Source organism: Amphiura filiformis, chromosome 3, assembly GCF_039555335.1.
Source record: "Amphiura filiformis chromosome 3, Afil_fr2py, whole genome shotgun sequence".
NCBI lineage: Eukaryota > Metazoa > Echinodermata > Ophiuroidea > Amphilepidida > Amphiuridae > Amphiura > Amphiura filiformis.
This window is the reverse complement of record NC_092630.1, coordinates 5281276-5304923: the sequence shown is the minus strand read 5'-3', so window position 1 is coordinate 5304923 and position 23648 is coordinate 5281276. Positions and strand designations below refer to the sequence as shown.

General features: G+C 32.2%; 1 protein-coding gene and 1 long non-coding RNA gene across 2 annotated transcripts in view; one reads left to right on the top strand and one right to left on the bottom strand.

Annotated features, from left to right (window-relative positions):
- Nucleotides 1-6141: 6141 nt before the first annotated feature.
- On the bottom strand, nt 6142-17851 carry LOC140147920 (uncharacterized). Its single transcript, XR_011858417.1, has 4 exons — nt 17642-17851; nt 17093-17201; nt 10709-11061; nt 6142-6568 (listed from the first exon to the last, which is right to left on the bottom strand). It is a non-coding gene; the product is annotated as an uncharacterized lncRNA (long non-coding RNA).
- A 4539-nt stretch (nt 17852-22390) lies between these two features.
- Nucleotides 22391-23648, top strand: part of LOC140147797 (uncharacterized) — a 41740-nt gene continuing 40482 nt past the window's right edge. Inside the window, exon 1 of the mRNA XM_072169543.1 lies at nt 22391-22534. The gene's annotated coding sequence lies outside the window, so the exon portion shown is untranslated. The remainder of the gene's footprint in view (nt 22535-23648) is intronic.

The following is a 23648-nucleotide window of genomic DNA, read 5'->3' as shown; positions in this document are numbered from 1 at the left end:
CTCCTATATTTTTGAAAGGTTGATCAAAATATATTTTGGTATGTAAAGAATCAGTCACTTACCACACCGACAACTTAATGACACTTAACAAAATCCATAGCCCATAAGCCCACCGGTAAAGCCCATTCCCTAAATAAAGCTATTTTATAAAGTTATCATTGAGGAATGTTTGATATTCATGCATGGTACGTGTACTCCTTTTAAATATTTGAAGTAGCTAAACCTCCTCCGTAGACAGGGTGAAAAACGGGTACATTTCTTTAAAAGAGCATATCTTCAAAAGTTGTGAGCCGATTGAAACAGCGAGTGCGCTTCTATATGACAAAATATTTGATTGACTTCATATCATTAATGCATAGTGCAAACTAATCTTTTTTGGACTGCTATATCAAGATAAATAAACAATTTGAGACAATGTTGTCAAAATTGGAGGAAATCTTTCTCGTAGAGCCCAAATATTGACGTTTTCTGAATTCTTATTACCAGAGCTGCAGAGGACTGCTCTGGAATTGGGTTTTAAACACAATTAGAGCAATTTTAAATGTTGACCTCGGTGTAAACTTTGACCCTGGATATCTCGAAATGATCATGGATTTAAACGTTTGTTTGTTTGTTTGATAATTATTATTCGTAGATATGCAAATAATATGACACAACTATACAGGACATAAGGTCACCATATTCTATCACCAGTGGTTTGCAGAATCCATGGAAGTCAAAGGATGCATTTTAATAATTGAGTTACTATAATCATACAAACATTATACTGAAAACACCAAAGATCTAGCATACTTGGTTCTAAAGTTCTGTGATGTCTATTTTCTTACATGTGTTTCATTATTTTTCACTTCATATTTTTGCATGCCTTTTTCTCAATTTCAAATTTGCCGCCTTTGGCCTCCATGGACCAGATCGTGTCCCATATTTGTCATGTTTGTGATCACGTTAGTTTTCAAATAAATATCAATTCAAATTTGTAAGTTAGCTTAACCCTAACCCAGGCTCCTGAATAGGCCTACTTCAAAATACTAGGCCTACTTGATATATGCGCTGTTCGTGCATGCATCCCACGTGGTGTGATGACGCAATCGCCCTAAGTGATATAGGCACGGTTTCAAAACCCAAGACCCGTGGCAAAGTGTCGCCGACCGAGTGCTTGGCATGCGAGGGGTCTCGGGTTCGAATCCCACCCAGAGCAAATAACTTCTTTCCTTCTTTTCTCTCTTTATTCTTTCCCTTCCCGTCGCCAAAAACCCTTAGGCGGTTAGGGTTAACACAGGTCTACGAATCTGTTCGTTTTGCAGACGCTTAGCAAACCATATCTATTCTTTGTTTTAAGGACGATATTCACTGCTGACGACGGTCTTCTTGAGGCCATTCACGGAAACAACGCAGCTGTGTGCACAGGCCTTTTGGATCGACTGCCGTATCTTCATGCCAGTGGGCCAAGTGGGACATCCAAAATCGACAAGGCATCACAAATTGGAAGAGCATACCCATGAATTTGCTATTAATAAATCTTTTTAATCTGAAATTATCAGTGGTTTAACTTTGAAAAAAAAAATATATCAAGATTACTCGCAATCTCTTTCAATTTAAGAAATAGCTTCTGCTGATGTCATGAGATTATATTAAATGAGAATATTCATGAGGTCATGTCATAATGTAAATATTCATATGAGGGCAAGTATTAATGATATCATGTATGCAAATAGTTATCAGTGAAAATGTTTGACATTAAAATATTAATCGTGATAAAACCACGCAATTCTTCTGAAGTAAATTGAATGTATTGCGTGGTTTGTGTGACTCGAGTCTGTTATTGCCGTGTTTATTTATTTATTTATCAATATTTAAAACAAATCTAAATACTCAAATTAAATGGGATATTCAAATTATATATTCAAATTTGTATATTCAAATTTAAAGAAATATTCAAATTTGTATATTCAAATTTAAATGAATGTTCAAATTTGAATGAATGTTCAAATTTGAATATATTCAAATTTAAATGAATTCAAATTTAATGGAAATAAATGGATTCAAATTTAAATGGATTCAAATTTAAATGGATTCAAATTTAAATGGATTCACATTTAAATGGATTCACATTTAAATGGATTCACATTTAAATGGATTCACATTTAAATGGATTCACATTTAAATGGATTCACATTTAAATGGATTCACATTTAAATGGATTCACATTTAAATGGATTCACATTTAAATGGATTCACATTTAAATGGATTCACATTTAAATGGATTCACATTCAAATGGATTCACATTCAAATGGATTCACATTCAAATGGATCCCAATTTAAATGGATCCCAATTTAAATGGATCCCAATTTAAATGGATCCCAATTTAAATGGATCCCAATTTAAATGGATCCCAATTTAAATCGATCCAAATTTAAATCGATCCAAATTTAAATCGATCCAAATTTAAATCTATCCAAATTTAAATCGATCCAAATTTAAATCGATCCAAATTTAAATCGATTCAAATTTAAATGATAAAATTTGCATATTTAAAAATTAATCATGCAAACGTGCATATCATTAAAATGTGCATATTATAATTTGCATATCATTAAAATATGCATATCGTTAAAAATTACTTATCGTTAATATTTGCATATCATTAAAACTTGCATATCATTACAATTTTATCATTAAAATATTTTAATGATATGCATATTTTAATGATATGCAAATTGTAATGAGATATGCAAATTAATTTTATTGACATGCAAATTTTAATTATATGCATATTTTAATGATATGCATATTTTAATGATATACAAATTTTAATGATATGCATAATTTGATATGCATATTTTAATAGTATGAACATTTTAATGATATGCATATTTAATGATATGCAAATGTGATGCAAATTTTAGTGACATGAAAATTTTAATGACATGCATATTTTAATGATATGCATATTTAATGATATGCATATTTTAATAATATGAAATTTTAATGATATGCAAATTGTAATGATATGCATATTTTAATGAGATGCAAATTTTAATGATATGCTAATTATTATGCATATTAAATTATGCATATTTTAATAATATGCAAATTTTAGTGACATGAAAATTTTAATGACATGCATATTTTAATGATATGCATATTTTAATGATATGCGAATTTTAATGAAAATTTTAGTTATATGCATATTTTAATGATATGCATATTTTAATGATATGCAAATTAATTTTATTGACATACAAATTTTAAATATATGCATATTTTAATCATATGCATATTTTAATGATATGCAATTTTAATATGAAAATTTTAGTTATAGGCATATTTTAATGATATGCATATTTTAATGATATGAATGTGCACATTTTAATGATATGCAAATTTTAATGATATGCATATTTTAATGATTTGCAAATTTTAATGATATGCATAATTTAATATGCATATTCAATGATATGCATATTTTAATGATATGCATATTTTAATGATATGCATTTTAATGATGCATATTTTAATGATATGCATAATTTAATGATATGCATATTTTAATGATATGCAAATTGTAATGATATGCAAATTGTAATGATATGCATATTTTAATAATATGCAAATTTTAATGATATGCATATTTTAATGATATGCATAATTTAATATGCATAATGTGCAAATTTTAATGAAATGCAAATTTTAATGATATGCATATTTTTAATGATATGCAAATTTTAATGATATGCATAATTTAATGAGATGCATATTTTAATAATATGCATATTTTAATGATATGCATATTTTAATGATATGCAAATTTTAATGATATGCATATTTTAATGATATGCAAATTTTAATGATATGCATAATTTAATGATATGCATATTTTAATGATATGCAAATTGTAATATGCAAATTGTAATGATATGCATATTTTAATGATATGCATATTTTAATGATATGCATATTTTAATGATCAATTTATTTTAATGATATGCATATTTAAATGATATGCAAATTTTAATGATATGCATATTCAATGATATGCATATTTTAATGATATGCATATTTTAATGATATGCAAATTTTAATGATATGCAAATTGTAATGATATGCATATTTTAATGATATGCATATTTTAATGATATGCATATTTTAATGATATGCATAATTTAATATGCATATTTAATGATATACATAATTTAATAATATGCAACTTTTAATGATATGCAAATTTTAATGATATGCAAATTGTAATGATATGCATATTTTAATGATCAATATATTTTAATGATATGCATATCTTAATGATATGCAAATTAATTTTGACATACGAATGTGCAAATTTTAATGATATGCAAATTTTAATGATGCATATTTTATTGATATGCAAATTTTAATGATATGCATAATTTAATATGCATATTTAATGATATGCATGTTTTAGTGACATGCATATTTTAATGATATGCAAATGTGATGCACATTTTATGCACATTTTAATGATATTCAAATTCTAATGACATTCGTATTTTACTGATATGCATATTTTGAATATACAAATTTAAATATAAATATACATTTAAATATATAAATATACATTTAAATTTGGATATAAAAATTTGAATATTTGTTTTAAAATTATTTAAATTGCAGAAATTTTCTTTAAATTTGAATATATATAGTCATTTATAAATTAGAATATTCATTTAAATTTTTGAATATTCATGATAATTTTATGAATTTTATGAATTTTATAAATTTTTATTCAAATATAAATATTCAAATTTATGGATATTCCAAATTGTTATTAACAATCAATTGTGTTTTTTATGAATATTGAAAATGTTAATATTAAAAAATGAATATTCAAATTTAAACGAGTATTCAATTTGATGAATATTCAAACAATTGAATTATCATTTCGTGAATTCTAAAATATTAGTAATATTCACATTTTTATTATTCATATTATAAGAAATATTTGACCAAAATTTGAATAACTATTAAAACGAATGATAAATAATATAATATATTCATAAAATTGGAATATTCATACAAATTTGATTGAATATTTATAAATATTTATAAATAAATAAATAAACACCACAATAACAGATCAGAGTCACACAAACCACGCAATACATTTGTTCAATTTACTTCAGAAGAATTGCGTGGTTTTATCACGATTAATATTTTAATGTTAAACATTTTCACTATTATAACTATATGCATATCATTAATACTTGCCCTCATATGAATATTTACATTATGACATGACCTCATGAATATTCTCATTGTAGGCCTCATGAATATTCACATATTATTTATTTATATTTATATTCGCGTAAATCGCAATTAAATGCGCAAACTGCGTGATCATTTTAATCATTATTAGTTCCGATTTAAAATTGAGGTATTTGATAATTTGGTCATGTGCGTGTTGGTTGACGAAATACATTGAGTTTCGTGCAAAATGTTGATGCACAAAAGTTAGACCAGGTCTAACTTTAAACCCGGTCTAAGTGGAATTTAGTTCCATCAGGATTCAGGAATGGTCCTTTACTCTTATTTCCTTCGTAGAGTAGCTAGCAAATTCTAAAGATTTAAATGAAAGTAACTTAAGCAAATGTCCTTTCTCCTGGAACTAAATTCCATTTAGACCCGGCTCTTGTGCATACGGACCTTAAGTCGTGCTAATGGTGGTTACAGTTTTATGGTTATGTTAAGGTTATTGTTACAGAGCGTTACAGTGCCATATGGTTAAGGTTAAAGTTAACCGAGTGACACACAACGTCATTTAACGTTGTCTCAACGTCGTAAAATTGCTACATTTTACAACGTTGAGGTGTTAGCAAGGTATACATGGTATAGTGTTGAGTTAGTAGGTATTTTTGCAAATGCAAGCTAAGGTAACAGTCACATACGTGTGAAGGTTAGTGTTAATAATTGGGATTGCCGTCAGATAGGCCTACCACAAAAATGATCACACGCAGCGTCGGGATTCCCGTAACAAATAAATAAACAAAAAACAAAACAAATAAAAGTAATATGTAACAATACACGCTCTTTGAAAACAATTTTCATACACTACAAAAGTTGTTGTGTTGTCCAAATCTAAACTGGGCGTTGACAAAATTGCACCCATATAACATTTACCATGTTCACTAGAGTCATTATCAAACTTTTGATCAGTTGTGTCGACTACATCCAGAAAAGATGCGCAAATCAAACGACCACTGCTGAAATTATCAGTGATTTTACTTTTACAAAAGAATGACATCAGCAGAAGCTATTTTTTATTGAAAGAGATTGTGAGTAATCTTGATTATTTTCTATATTTTTTTTCAAAGTTAAACCACTGATAATTTCAGATTAAAAAGATTTATTAATAGCAAAGTCTCAACATTCATATGGGTCTGCTCTTCCAATTTGTGATGCCTTGTCGATTTTGGATGTCCCACTTGGCCCACTGACATGAAGATACGGCAGTCGATCCAATAGGCCTGTGCACACAGCTGCGTTGTTTCCGTGAATGGCCTCAAGAAGACCGTCGTCAGCAGTGAATATCGTCCTTAAAACGGGCCTTAAAACAAAGAATAGATATGGTTTGATAAGAATATACAAAGCGTCTGCAAAACCAAAAGATTTGTAGACCTGTGTTAAGCTAACTTACAAATTTGAATTGATATTTATTTGAAAACTAAACGTGATCACAAACATGACAAATATGTGACACGATCTGGTCCATGGAGGCCAAAGGCGGCAAATTTGAAATTGAGAAAAAGGCATGCAAAAATATGAAGTGAAAAATAATGAAACACATAAGAAAATAGGCATCACAGAACTTTAGAACCAAGTATGCTAGATCTTTGGTATTTTCAGTATAATGTTTGTATGATTATAGTAACTCAATTATTAAAATGCATCCTTTGACTTCCATGGATTCTGCAAAGCACTGGTGATAGAATATGGTGACCTTATGTCCTGTATAGTTGTGTCATGTTATTTGCATATCTACGAATAATAATTAGCTAATTCGTCGCATAATTTTACCTACACGTACACGCGATCACCGATTAACTGACTCCGAGAGTACGATTATCTCTTATGCTAGTATAGTTTGTCATGTTATTTGAACATCTATGAATATTAATTACTTCATTTGATTAAAGGAAGTTGAATTTTATTTGAAAACTGAATTTGATTTGAAAAAAAACTGCCCGTCCTAAATTATCGGGGCGTAAATTTGATCTCAAACATTTTAAAAGCAGCCCACCTTATTTGTGTTCAGTGACTTTAAGTAGATAAAGTATTTTATTTTTTTTATTTATTTTTTTCTTATTTAACCTGGGGTGACCAATCAATGCACTGGCACTGTTCTCCCTGGGTTCCATCGCCCTAAGTGTAAACTTGGGTATGACAATCATAGTTTTGCTTTAAATAATTTTATCAGGTGTGCCATGTGCAGTGGCCCCTGCGCCTCATGGAAGAACAGATGATACCTTAAGGTTAGCAACTATTTTAAAACTGTTGCGATTTGGTAGTTCACAGCATCTTGCGAATAGTAGTGAGCTTTGGCAAAAATTGCATTGATCATTTCAAAGCGAGTGTGGAGAAGAATTCAAAATATCAAATATATACTTTTGTAGGTCCTGTGGTTCTTGAGTTATGTTGTAAAGAGGGTTAAAACAACAACACTTTTGTAAAACGTACACATAACTCATTAACAACAATAAATCAAGCAAGTTTTCAAAGTACATGATTTGTAGAATGAACTTTGGCCAAACATCAATGATAATTGATTTAGATAAAGAAAATCGATTTTTGGCTGCTTCGACCAACAATACCTCGTCTACCCTTAAAACATCCACTGAGTGAGTAATTCGGGCAAAAGAAGAAATAAAACAGACAAACAAACAAATCCATGATCATTTCGAGATACCCAGGGTCAAAGTTTACACCGAGGTCAAAATTGCTCTAATTGTGTTTAAAACCCAATTCCAGAGTAGTCCTCTGCAGCTCTGGTAATAAGAATTCAGAAAACGTCAATATTTGGGCTCTACGAGAAAGATTTCCTCCAATTTTGACAACATTGTCTCAAATTGTTTATTTATCTTGATATAGCAATCGGAAAAAGATTAGTTTGCACTATGCATTAATGATATGAAGTCAATCAAATATTTTGTCATAGAATCGCACTTCGCTGTTCAAAAGGACCGTTACCTATGTCAAACACGGCGATGTCTCCTACAGAGTGGAACCTATATAGGCCTATATACAGGGTGCCCCCCCCAAAAAAAAAACCACCATAATCCTCATTGCACCCTCCTTTTCTCCTATTTTAGAAAAATTGATCGAATATATTTGTTATGTAAAGAAACCTTGTATCGTTAGCTTTAATAAACCGAAAAAATATTTCAATCGGCTCACAACTTTTGAAATGTACCCGTTTTTCACCCTGTGCACGAAGGAGGTTTGGCTACTTCAAATATTGAAAAGGAGTACACATACCATGCATGAATATCAAACATTCCTCAATGATAACTTTATGTAGGGAATGGGCTTTACCGGTGGGCTTATGGGCTATAGATTTTGTTAAGTATCACATTAAGTTGTGGGTGTGGGATGGGACTTATGATTAAAGGTTTCTTTCCATACCAAAATATATTTTGATCAACCTTTCAAAAATATAGGAGAAAAAGAGGGCGCAATGAGGGTTCTGGTTTTTTTTTCGGACACCCTGTATGTCCATAAAGAAACTAACAATAAATAAGAGTAGAACGTGTATGAAATTGAGAGTAATAAACCTATTATTTCTGCAACATTCTTTAGTTTTCTGCGTTAAAGCCATGATATACGAATCGGTTAATTTTTTATTTTGGTACTCTTTGCTAAAAATTATGAAATAATTTAGTAACAACTGTCAGGTAAGTTTGGTCTATTTTAAGGCGAATTGCGAAATAATGATTTATTTAGACATTCATTCAAAATTGCCATGTTGTCCTATAATAGCTATACATGCAAATTTCGGCCAATTCTAATTGAGTCTAAGTTGGGACATGTAAAGATTACATACGGTCAATATTGAGGACGGGGACTACTTCTGATTTTAAACAAATTGATATATCACTATTTGCTTTAAAGCCATATTATAACATTTGCTGAGGAGGACGCCCTCACTGAATTTTTTTAATTCATTTTTTTAACACGATTAAGTTGTACTTCATTAAACCAATATAGCCTGCAAAAATCAAGACTCTAGGTGCTGTAGTTTTGTCAAAATCCGAGATTTTGAATAAAACGCCGGATTCGGCGCTTTATTATTACGATGGAATTATTAGTCGAACGCATACACGATGTTCATAACACACAGTACGTACACGGCGTGCGGGACGGTGATATACACAACAAAAGGTCGCACTATAACATGACCGAAGGAGTGGTACGTATTGGCGACATGTGCGCTGGTAGTAAATTCCAATTTTCTTTGCTTTGCCGTAGTTGTTCGGCTCAAAAATAAAAGGGGATATATCTGACAGTAAAAGCTAACATTTTATGGCAAAGAAATGCTAATCTATTTTGGTTGAAAATGTTATAATATGACTTTAATTGTTGAAAATATTTGCCTATTTTGCCTTTATCGTGATTACTTCGACCTACATAACTTACAATGAAAATTAAAATGTCATATTCAATCACGATTTGTTTTTTTAAGGGCCAAACATACAATATTGTATGGGATACTAGGACTGTAACAATCAACTCGAAACGGTTTCGATTTATTGGTTACTGCACGTACCGGTTTATCATGTGATCGTATAGTTGCCGATCTTCAGGTGATCAGCTCATTACTACTAGGTTGGACTTCAACAACCTCGTAAAAGTTAAAATATGCAAAATAAGCTAAAGTTTTTGATTATGTAGTCAAATCCAATGAAATTCTACTCACTTAGACAGTTTCGTCTTCCTGGTCGGAAGACTTCTTCAGTAATGCGATGATCCACTGGTTTTCCCGCGAGACTTCTCATCCCTAGGGTGCACAGGGTGAGAAGTCTTAGTAGTGGATCATCGCATTACTGAAGAAGTCTTCCGACCAGGAAGACGAAACTGTCTAAGTGAGTAGAATTTCATTGGATTTGACTACATAATCAAAAACTTTAGTTTACTTCACAATCCTGATGAATTTGTTTCAAGATGCAAAATAAGCATTTTTTTAAAATAAGCGGCGACTAATAGGCTAATGTTTGCACAATATTTTTTGTAGAACGAGAGCACATCAGACACACCAATTTGCATTCTGAATACGAGTAATGCCCTGATGATATCAAAAATATCTGATTTTGTGAAATTCGCGATATAATACGAATTTTATAGCAAAATTAAATTAAATTAAAATTAAAATTTTTGACATTTAACAGTACTCGAAGTAAACTTTATAAACCTAATGCTATGTACAGAACTTAAAGATTCTTTGAGGAAAAGCCGACATCGTATGAAAAAGTTTACCATCTTGTAAAATTTTGACATTTTATATTGAAAATTTACATGAAGTTTACCGAAAGGCCTAAAAATTTAAATCTTTTGGGAAACGCATGTATATCTTCAAAAAAAAGGGTCAAAATTTTCCTAAGATGGTTGGCTTTTCATCCCAGCTACATACACTTTTAGCATTAGATTTATAAAGTCCACCTAGTTTACTTTGACAGCTTACCTAATGCAAAATGCATCGGTGCAGCTATATAGCCTTTACTTCACCTCACCTATGCCTTTTCATCCTCTGTAGCGTGAAGCCTTCAATAACGTTCAATCACTACATCACTTGTTCATCATGTGGTTCCCCATCTGTATGATTTTATGTCGTGCAATCTTCTTTTTGCCTACCGCTTCTCCGTTTCATGCATGTCTCGATTCAGCTGAGGGTGTTTTTTTTGTGTCACTTTGTCATTGCATGCCCACCTCTACTAATGTAACATGTAGCTTCGTTGATATTTTCTGATGTATGCCTATACTTGATTTCGGCAATTCCATGTCTTGCCCCATACGTTATGTAGTCCTGCGATGGGTCTAGGATCCGTACGGCAAAAGGTATATGCAAAAATAAAATAATAGAAAGATGATTGAATTCATGGTATTGGTATTTATTTTTTTTTATCACTGAATTTTTGAAAAACTGCATATCTCTCTAAGCCCAAAATATTCTAGCTAATTATTCGGGTTTCTACGGCGTATATAGTGAAACACTCCAAAATTACCAATCAAAATAATGTGCTCCAAAAAGGAAAGACACTCATTCATACACCAGTAAGGAGTGATCCCCGGTTGAGGTTGTCGAGCATATTTAAAGCAATAATGTAAAATTTATATGGCCTTTATACTTGTTTTTAATTGTACATTTCTCAGAATTGCATGCCACTACATATATATTGAACCCGTGATAAATTGTACCATATCTTAAAAAGCATCCACGGTACAAAAACAAATGATCATAAATGCGTCCATCTAAAAGTTTAGATTTCATCAGAAAAATGATAATGTAAAACTAATGACTTGTTAGGAACGGTTGGCAGTTTTTATCTCGGGATCCTGGAATTTATTCAAAATATTGGATTTTGTCACATTTATACCAACGTAGACTTCTATTTCACAGGGAATTTCATGTTAGTATGTAAATGTACATTGGAATCGTCTTAAGATCGTAATTTTAAGAAAAAACGAAGGCCCCCATTTGAGCAATTTTACGTTTATATTAGCGTACATGTATATTATGTTAACTTTCCCATTCAACTATTTCTTAATGTATAGAAGCCACGCGGATTCAAATTTGATGTTCATAACATCAATGATAATGAAATCAAATCATTTGACATTTATAATCTTTTAAGAATGATTTAATAAGCAGATTGAAATTAATTTCAAGTCACTGAAACTCTTTATTGATTCGGTGAATGTATCATGGCAATAAACCGTCGCCAAGTTAGTTGGCGATTCAAAGAAATAGGCCTTGATATAGTTATTGTGCAGAAATGTATGCCCGGGAATGTAAGCATACGGACTTCTCTGTAATTGTATTGTCGCATGGTCTAGGCCGATATCGATACCAAGGAGATTTTTAATGAAAAAATAAATAAAAATAAGGCCCATATAATATACGGTATATATTTCTGTAACAGGGTGATGAAATCAACATAAAGATAGATTATAATTTCAACAGAATTTTAGAGACCAAGCCTATCTGTCCGTGTGCTGGGTTAGGATTATGGTTATATGTGATGCGATCAAGCAAAATCAGTCGGAACTCAGAAATATTGATTTTGAGATATAGCGAAACAAAGGTAATATTTCCTTTTGTTTCCTCCTGTTTTGGAAACTCTGTTATTGGTAATATCTTTGGAACTGGTTGTTAAATTTTAATGGGGTTTCCTGCGAAATGGAGCTTTGTAAATGCTTTTTACTATCCTATAAGAAACTGAAAATTTAATATTTCCGAGTTTCGACTGATTTTGCTTGATCGCATCACATATTAGGTGAGATTATGGGTTAGATTATATTGGGTTAGGTTAGGTTGTGCTATAACGGATAAGGTTATGTTAGGTTGTGCCATGCCATGCTTGGGTTATGTTAGGTTGTGCCATGCTTAGGTTATGTTAGGTTGTGACATGCTTGGGTTATGTTAGGTTGTGCCATGCTTGTGTTATGTTAGGTTGTGCCATGCTTGGGTTATGTTAGGTTGTGCCATGCTTGGTTTATGTTAGGTTGTGCCATGCTTGGGTTAAGTTAGGTACGATTATGTAAAGTAATGCTAGGTGCGTTTAAATAAGTTAAATATATTGATATATTAACAATTGGGCCTAAACTATACATGTAGAATATAAAGTTGTGTTCCCAGCAAACATAAAATTGTTTTAAAACATTACTAGAGAGATTGCGGAGAGGCGTTCACTGCAAACGCCATACGGGTTACGGATTTCTGCATTTTGCGGTAGAACGTCATAGTCCCGTTCACATCCAAACTAGCCTCCTACACAGCCAGTTTGTGTCGGTCCTAACGCTCGTCGTTCCTAGTATGTTCGTGATAGCCGCATAGAGTCTGAACCAAGACTACGTGTAAACGCAATTGCAATCATTGATGGCGCTATGCTGAGACAAATAATCTAAAGGTAATAGGAAGCACCCATTGATTCACCTTGGGTGTATCGAACCAGAGAAGATTATCTTCTTTCATCGAACTACTTTCCTCGGTATTGATATGCAAATACGACTGGCTGTATCTATAATGCTCTAAGCATTCAGTCCAGATTAGCGATATTTGAGTTTTGCGGGCTATTGGAAAATGAGTATAGGCCTATATTCACACGTGTATGCTATTTGTCTAAATAATCTAACAGAGTTTGGTGTTGGATGCCTAGGAAGTCTTGGTGTATATTATTCGAATAACAAGAAACAAACTCCATTATCATATAAATAATACCGTTTACTTTCTAAAGCAAAATGAAAATAGATAATCTAATATGCCTAGTTCGATTACTACCCAGCAAACACAAATATATTACAGAAAACGTTAAATGTCGGGTTAAAGGTTATATGAGGGTCAAGGGCATTAAAAGTTTTAATAACATTCAAAAAACCCTTTGTTCTAAACTTGCGGATAAACGTTCTAACACATAGACACTAAAATATGTTTGCCAAATGATATTTTACTATAGCATTTCGAATTTTGGCTTAAAATGTTGTCGTATTATTTTTTCAGTATAACACGAGTTTTCATGATTTTTATACAAACATACATCGATATGTTATCAAAACGTTTTAACTAAAACCAAAAACACATGCATTATCATGTTTTAAAAACATTTTGGAGTTTGCTGAATAGTATATAAGCAAAACACTTTGACAGCTGTTTAATGCACAACGAAAAAGCAAGGCGAAAAATAGCGTTGCACGAACTTCTGTTCCCCGTCCCAAACAGACAATTATACTGCATTTATGCCGTAACACGGCACAATCTTGCCTAAAACGCCTCTTCGCAAGCTGATTTTTGGACGGCATTTTCCACACATAAATGAATAGGCAATCTGCCCGTTCGAATTCGCGTCGAAAAAAATCGAAATTTGTTCACTTCTTCTTGTCTATACGAGATCAAATTTTAACCCCCAAAATGGATTTTATTACATGTCGGACTCTACTTGTTCTTATTAGGATACTTTGATTCGTTTCATAACATGATAAACATAACATTTTTCTGCATTTTATAATGCGTTTTTTTGTCATTTTGGAACGTTATTTTTTGCTACCAACCGCAACGTAATCGCCTTACGGTAATTCCACGATTGACCAATTCACAATAGATTTCACCCTCTAGAGGGCATAATAACCGATTTTCGACTAATGTAGCTTGCCGTTCGCGTTCCCGTGTCACGTTTCACGTAAATTTCGCAATCTCTCTATTAACGTGTTGCAAACGTTTAGTTGATTTTAGTCAAACATTTTAATAATATTTATAATGTCGGGTTGTATAAAGGTCATGAAAACGTTTTAAAAATTACGTTATATGAAATTTTGTTGCAACATATTTTGTAAACACTTCAACATCACTCTGTTTTTGAATGTTATTAAAATGTTTTACACTCTTCATACACTTTAAATTTAAATAACATTTTGTGGTTGCTGGGTTACTATAGTAAGGCAAGATCAGGTTAGGTTGAGTTACATCATGTGTTGCAAAAATACAAGATTAAGTTACACTGAAAAGACTAATTCGTCAAAAAATGTGGCCTAAAACATTTTTAGCATGACAAATTTGTGATGAATTATGAATTAAACATGTCATTTAATTCATCATTTAATTTGTCATAGACTAAAAATGACACATTAAGGGATCTGGAATGCGCGTTTTGAGCGTTTCGACAGTATTTTTTGTGGGACATGAGAGCACATCAGACATATCGACTTGAATTCTGAATACGAAGAATGTCTTTCTGATATCAAATAATTTACATTTTTTGAAATTCACGATATTATACAAATTTTATGACAAATTATTAAAATTTAATATTTTTCACATTTTTGATATAGGCCTAATTACAGTCCTCGAAGTAAATTTTATAAATCCTAATGATATATTCTTAAAGTGTATGTAGCTGGGAGGAAACGCCGACGATCAATTGAAAATTTTGACCTTTCATAATGAAGATATGGATTTTTTTCCCAAAAACACCTAATTTTTGTTGGTGCTTGGGTCCATATTTACAATACGAAAGTTCAAAATTTTCAATTGATCGTCGGCTTTTCATCCCACCTACATACAGTGTTAGGTAGAAATCGTCAGATTTATCAAATTTACTTCGAGTACTGTTAAATATCAAAAATATCAATTTTTAATCATTTTCCATAATGTGTGTATTACATTGCGAATGTCAAAAAATCAAAATTATTTGATATCAGAAGGACATTCTTCGTATTCAGAATGCAATTCGATATGTCTGATGTGCCACAATAAATACTGTCCAAACGTTCATACCCCTTCCCTTAACTACATCATTCATTTAGTTTGTCATTTTATAAATTATTCATTAATTCGTCATTAAAAACTGAATATTTAAAAGTCGTGAAAATATTTGTAATGATCATGATGATAAATATTAATTTGAAATGCTATAAATTGTTTTTTCAACATTCCAAGTACATTTTCAGCATTTGTCTTATGATAAATATTTCATTTACATTGACTAATTTTAATTTGTCAAATTATACCACATTTTTTGATGAATTAACCTTTTCGGTGTATGGTAGGAATAGGAACTTGCAATTTACTGTCATTTTGTTTGGAAAGGGGTCCAAATATCACAGAGTCATAATATTTTGATATAATAAAATATTACACCCATCAAATTTGTGACTGTAGGAACCCATGGATTCGATTCATGTACTAAAATATAGGGTTTATAAAATTGTTAATAAAACCGAAGTGTGTGTCCTTTTTCAAATACAATTGAAAATGGGTTCATGAAGTTGAATGCAAGGAGAGCTCTCGAGGCTCTCATCATACCTTTGGTCATACAGATTTCAAGATTTACCCAAATTGATTCTGTTCACTAACGTTAATTTGTATTTTTACTGGACCCATCTCCCAAAGAAACTGGCAGTCCCCTTAATTATTTTTTTTTAATACAGAAGGTGTTAAATCAGCTATATTAAAATTGAAATCATATTTGCACGTTCTTTCCACGATTTTATGAAACTCATTAACGCGTGTGGATTTCATCACCCTCAATACTATGATCAGAAGTAGTGTTCATAATCAAAACTACTACAATTACAGGAAGACTAGTAAACCCAATATTCTGTACGATATATACTCAAGGTCCATTACTTTCAATCACCAAATAACCTGGCGATGCGTAGAATCAATTCTGAGCTTCAGTATCATGAAATGAATTTCAACCTACTTATTCAATAATTCTCAAAAGATTATAAAGTGCCAAAATGTTTGATTTCATTATCAGTTAGAGGTGACGAACATCACGTTTGGAATCAGTGTGGTCTTGTACGTTAGAAATACTTGAATGGCAAAGTTAACACAATGCACACGACCGATGATAAATGTAAAAATGCTCAAATTAAAGCCCTTGTTATTTCTGAGAATTAAAATGTTCAAACAATAATATTACAATGTACATTTAAATAATAAAATAAAAGACCATGTAAAATAGAAGTCTACGTTGGTGTAAATTGTGACAGAATACAATATTATGAACATGATTTCGGAATCCCGAGGTAAAAACAGGTAACAATTCCAGCGCCGAGTCATCAGTTTTACATTATCATTTACCTGATGAAATCTGAACATTTAGATGGAGGCATAATTTATGATCATTTGTTTCCGTACCGTGGATGCTTTTGAAGATATGGTACAATTTATCAAGGGTGCAATAGATAAATGTCATGTCATGCAATTTCTAGAAATGTACAATTAAAAACAATTTTTCAAGTACAAATCCCCTTTCCCCTGTTCTGCACCGGGGTTCTGCATGGGTTTTGTGGTAATGGCAGTGACAAATATCAAATTTTAACAGAATGGGATATAGGGCTACTTAACTTTTTTCAGAACAATGGTGTGTACACTGCAGCGATGTCCAGCAAGATTTCAGTCTCCTGATTACCATTGTCTTCTTATAAAGTCGCTCCTTACTCAAGTCATGTTGTTCCTGGAAAATAAATATGCATGTTATTAAAACGGACAGAAATGGGCAAATCGACCACGAACAATGATGAACGTCACAATTTTACGCATTACCTTTGTCGTCTAAGTCTATGATGATCTGACGATGATGATAATGATAATAATGACGATGATGGATGATGATGATGATGATGATGATGATGATGATGATGATGATAGATGACAGAAACAATAACGATGACGCGGATGATTATGTTAAAGATGATGATTTATTTTCTTGTATTGTTTATTCATTTTATTATTTTGTTTCATACCGTGGCACATATTTTATTAACTTGAGATCCCTGTCCGAAATTTACCGTCATTTTATTGGTATCATTACGAGTTAAAATTTTTATCATAATACTGATGTGACTGTGAACAAAATTAAAGCAGATAAATGACAAAATAAACCAGATTGCTTACCAATTTGACACTGGAAATTTGCAAATATTAAGACGATCCTTCACTAGTTTGCATCACCTTTTTCGCGCCACTTGATCTAAATTGGTCACTTGTACTTGCGTCATCACATCTGCCATGTCTGCGCATGCTCAATTGGTAATTCCAGTTGAAATCCATACACCCCTTATCCATACATGACCTTAATCTTCCACACAGGGAGTGTGAATTTCAAAAGGGTTACCTGAAAGGTTGACTCAATTTGAAATCTACACTCCCTGTGTGGGGAGATTAAGGTCATGCCTTTTACATGGGGTGTATGGATTTCAATAGAAGCTTGAAAGCTGAATCGAAAATTATAGAATAGGCCTACACTTGACCTACCTACTTGACCTGGACACTTGACTATATCAATCGATCAAATGCAAATAAATAAATTAAATAAAAACTAAATTAAATTGAAATTAATTAAAGGTGTAAATTAAATTAAATTAAATAAAATAAAAATAAAATAATAGACCTATAAAATAAAATAAGATCAAATAAAATAAAATAAAATAAAATAAAATAAAATAAAATAAAATAAAATAAAATAAAATAAAATAAATTCAAATTAAATTAAATTAAATTATATTTAATTTAATTTAATTTAATTAATTTAATTTAATTTAATTTAATCAAATTAAATCAAATTAAATCAAATTAAATCAAATTAAAAAAATAACGTATTAAACTAAATTAAGATCAAATAACATATCGTTTGTTTGTTCATGCGTTCGTTTTGCGCGGGCATTAATTTAAGAAATTAGTCAGTTCTTGTTTCCATATTTCGTATATAGAAGTAGATATCGCATCGACGAAATACTTCCTATCAGCAGTAGATAGCGTATTGGTGAACTACTTGCTATCAGGAGTAGATAGCGCATTGATGAACTACTTGCTATCAGCAGTAGATAGCGTATTGATGAACTACTTGCTGTCAGGAGTAGATAGCGCATTGATGAACTACTTGCTATCAGCAGTAGATAGCGCATTGATGAACTGCTTGTTATCAGCAATATATAGGGCATTGATAAACTACTTGCTATCAGCAGTAGATAGCGCATTGATGAACCACTTGCTATCAGCAGTAGATAGCGCATTGATGAACTACTTGCTAGTCAGCAGTAGATAGCGCATTGATAAACTACTTGCTATCAGCAGTAGATAGCGCATTGATGAACTGCTTGCTATCAGCAGTAGATATAGGGCATTGATAAACTACTTGCTATCAGCAGTAAATAGCGCATTGATAAACTACTTGCTATCAGGAGTAGATAGGGCATTGATGAACTGCTTGCTATCAGCAATAGATAAGGCATTGATAAACTACTTGCTATCAGCAGTAGATAGCGCATTGATGAACTGCTTGCTATCAGCAGTAGATATAGGGCATTGATAAACTACTTGCTATCAGCAGTAAATAGCGCATTGATAAACTACTTGCTATCAGGAGTAGATAGGGCATTGATGAACTGCTTGCTATCAGCAGTAGATATAGGGCATTGATAAACTACTTGCTATCAGCAGTAAATAGCGCATTGATAAACTACTTGCTATCAGGAGTAGATAGGGCATTGATGAACTGCTTGCTATCAGCAGTAGATATAGGGCATTGATAAACTACTTGCTATCAGCAGTAAATAGCGCATTGATAAACTACTTGCTATCTAGAGTAGATAGGGCATTGATGAACTACTTGCTATCAGGAGTAGATAGGGCATTGATAAACTACTTGCTATCAGGAGTAGATAGGGCATTGATGAACTGCTTGCTATCAGCAGTAGATATAGGGCATTGATAAACTACTTGCTATCAGGAGTAGATAGGGCATTGATGAACTACTTGCTATCAGGAGTAGATAGGGCATTGATGAACTGCTTGCTATCAGGAGTAGATAGGGCATTGATGAACTACTTGCTATCAGCAGTAGATATAGGGCATTGATAAACTACTTGCTATCAGGAGTAGATAGGGCATTGATGAACTACTTGCTATCAGGAGTAGATAGGGCATTGATGAACTACTTGCTATCAGGAGTAGATAGGGCATTGATGAACTGCTTGCTATCAGGAGTAGATAGGGCATTGATAAACTGCTTGCTATCAGCAGTAGATAGGGCATTGATGAACTGCTTGTTATCAGCAGTAAATAGCGCATTGATAAACTACTTGCTATCAGGAGTAGATAGGGCATTGATGAACTACTTACTATCAGGAGTAGATAGGGCATTGATGAACTGCTTGCTATCAGGAGTAGATAGGGCATTGATGAACTACTTGCTATCAGCAGTAGATATAGGGCATTGATAAACTACTTGCTATCAGGAGTAGATAGGGCATTGATGAACTACTTGCTATCAGGAGTAGATAGGGCATTGATGAACTACTTGCTATCAGGAGTAGATAGGGCATTGATGAACTGCTTGCTATCAGGAGTAGATAGGGCATTGATGAACTGCTTGCTATCAGCAGTAGATAGGGCATTGATGAACTGCTTGTTATCAGCAGTAAATAGCGCATTGATAAACTACTTGCTATCAGGAGTAGATAGGGCATTGATGAACTACTTGCTATCAGGAGTAGATAGGGCATTGATGAACTGCTTGCTATCAGGAGTAGATAGGGCATTGATGAACTGCTTGCTATCAGCAGTAGATAGGGCATTGATGAACTGCTTGTTATCAGCAGTAAATAGCGCATTGATAAACTACTTGCTATCAGGAGTAGATAGGGCATTGATGAACTACTTACTATCAGCAATTATTATTATTATTATTTTATTGCTATTATTATTTATTATTATTTACCATTAACCATGTTAACTGTTATTATATTTTTATGGGTCGTCGAAATAAGCGAAACATAACATCCTTAAGGCAGGAGCATCGGATAATAGACCCGTGCAGATAAATAGCCACTATTTAAAATCAGAATTATGTATCCATTTCAAATATATAACCAATTGAAGATAAGTCTTTACTCCACTGATTTTTAATGTTTCATGAAAATTTAAACAATTCTTATGTTTTTCTTTATTTTTTGAAATAATTATTGCTAGCCTAGAGGGAATGTGATATGGTCTCCATAGTTTGTGGGGTGGTTAATAAGCCTAATATCTAAATTCTCTCGCCAGATTTTTTGGATAAAGTGTTTATTTTTTGAGAAAAATCATTTTTTCTATTTTAAATTAGGAAACCTAGAAACACCCATAACTTAAAATAGAAACACTTTATTAAAAAAAAAAGCTGGCGTGAAAAATTTCTAAATTTAATAACCTTTCATATGACACCTTGTTTGTTAAAATTGGCCCTATGGTTAGCTCAAACAATAATTATGAAATTGGGTCATTCAGTGTTTCTAGATCAAATCAAGAAAATTTGAGCAAGTACTAACATTACCTTCAAATATCCCCTATATTACTGACCAATATATTGGAAAAAAGTCACTAATATTATTTGGTAACATTTTTGTAATAAAAAGATCCAAAAAGCAGTTCTATAAATGGGATAGAAAGGAGAAAAAATAATATGTAAACATAGTATCCATCAAACTTGTACCAATTTTAGTGAACGAGGCTTAGTGTCAAAACCACTTTATGTGCAAAGTCAATGGGGCTTTCTCCCGGGGGGCTTTCTAATGATAAAAAATGGCATAACTCAAAAACGCTTTGTTGGCAAAAATTAAAACTTGGCAGGCAAGTTTTTCTCACCCAACTACACATCCTGCATCATTTTAAACTAAATCTGTGCATGACACCGTAGCCGATGTTTCTACCTTAAGGGTACTACACCCCTGCCCAATTTTATTGCCAATTTTGCATTTTTCTCAAAAATTATAGCGCATTGGTGACAAGTAAGATATGTATAGTATAGGGGCAAGGACTACAACTACTGCACTGGAAATTTTATTTCAGCACAGACAACAGTTGTGTAGTTACAGTCAAAAATAAGGGAAAACCAATATTTGATCAATAAATCAATAGCTACTTGCCTTGAGTTGCTGAATTTTCAGTGCAGTAGTTGTAGTCCTTGCTCCTATAATATACATATCTTACTTCTCACCAATGCGCTATAATTTTTGAGAAAAATGCAAAAATAGGGACAAAATTGGCCAGGGGTGTAGTACCCCCTTAATAGTTGGTAAATACATCACCTGCTTATTTTTTATTCATAGGTACCTTGAACGGCTGGAATACATGGATTGCCGTTACAAACATACCAGTCGCAGTGGTAAGTAGTGGGGTCTTCAAGCTCTTATAATTCGTGTGAATCAAGCCTGTTGCGTTCTAAACATGATGTTAGTGAAACTTGTGCGCTGTAATTAAACTAATGTAACCAAAATAACAATTACGTATTATAGGCCATATTTATTAAGCAATATCCATGTATTATAGCAATATCTTTAAAATATGATATATTTTAGAGTAAAATAGCAGTTTTAGTGCTTCAGCATAAGAAATAAACTATTTGGGAACAAGTTATATATAACTGCATCTAAGGACGCTGAACTTAGCCGTTAAGTGTTTTTAAATTATAAAGTATATAAATTAACAAAGAAATAGTTAATACTTCTATTCAAAAAAGCTCAAATAATATCTTTATTTTCAGAAAATAATATACAAAGACGTTACCAACTAGTAAAAGCTAATAAAACTCAATTTATATTAATCTTTTGCAGTTTTAGAGATAGTTATATGACAACATTATAGAAACACAATCAATCAATTAAAAACACGAAACAGGTTGACACCGCCTTTCGATGACACATTTTTCACGCCTAAAACTGCTGCATAAATCGATTTGTATTGTTTTCTGACATGATGTGATAAATTTCACGGTTATCTAGACTTTGTATGTACCGGGGTACCATATTTTAGGTAGGTAAGCTTCTGTTCGTTATCCATTTATTTTATTGGAATTGAGACTGCAGTAGTCTCATGTACTGAGTCAGTAGGTAACCTAGGCAAACCTTAGTTAACACATTTACTAGTCAGCAAATTCGCCGAGACCGGGGCCCCAACACAATGCATATTTACATAGAAATTTGAATTTTTTTCGAGAATAGGTGGGTGAAGGAAACCTACATAAATATGTTTTCTATACTTCACTTGACCCAAATATATGATTTTTATGGTGATAATCAAGTCGCACATGGAATTTTAGAGGATTTTGATAGCAGTTCCATTAAAAAAGCTGCCATCGCCATGAGACTAAGATCTAGAAACACCCCGAAATGCCGTTTTGGGGAATTTTGCTAGCTGAATCTTTTTGATGAAAGTCAATCTTTGACAAGATGTAACTTTGCTACGGCAGGTGATATGACAAAAAGGTTTTCAGTTTTGGCTTAGTTTACTCAAGTCAAGGGCTTTAATTTGATATATAAAACGATGCAATTTGATGGCAAATTTGAATTCACCTAGGATACCTAGAGTCAGTAGTACTAGTAGTAACTACAAATTTTGAACGTTTGAGGACTTGTTCTCAAGTTGTAGAAGGTGCCATAGGGTGCAGGTGTATTCAGTGTTAATTATTTTCATTATAAATGTCGCAAAATATTAATATTGACAATAATTAACAACCTGTTTCACCTCTCCATATATTCATACATTGCTCACCTGTGTTTTCATATTCTTCGTACCGACGGCTAAGTGTGTATGTGAATGCACATTAAACACATACAAACGAATACTGGACACTTCATCCCCTGGACACTTCATCCCCTGGACATTTCATCCCCTGGACATTTCATCCCCTCGTGTTAAAACGCTATTGTAGCATTCTTTGAGCGTGACAGTGAATCAAGAATGCATATGAATATAATAATTGTTTAGAATCTTGAACTTAGAAGGAACTAATATAAGGAAAGTAATAATCTTATTTATCCAATGTATGCACCGTGTTCTGTATGAGCTATCACCAGCTGATCACACATATAATAAATCGATCAATGTTGAATGGCAGCAGGGCCTATAATAGACTATACATTCAATG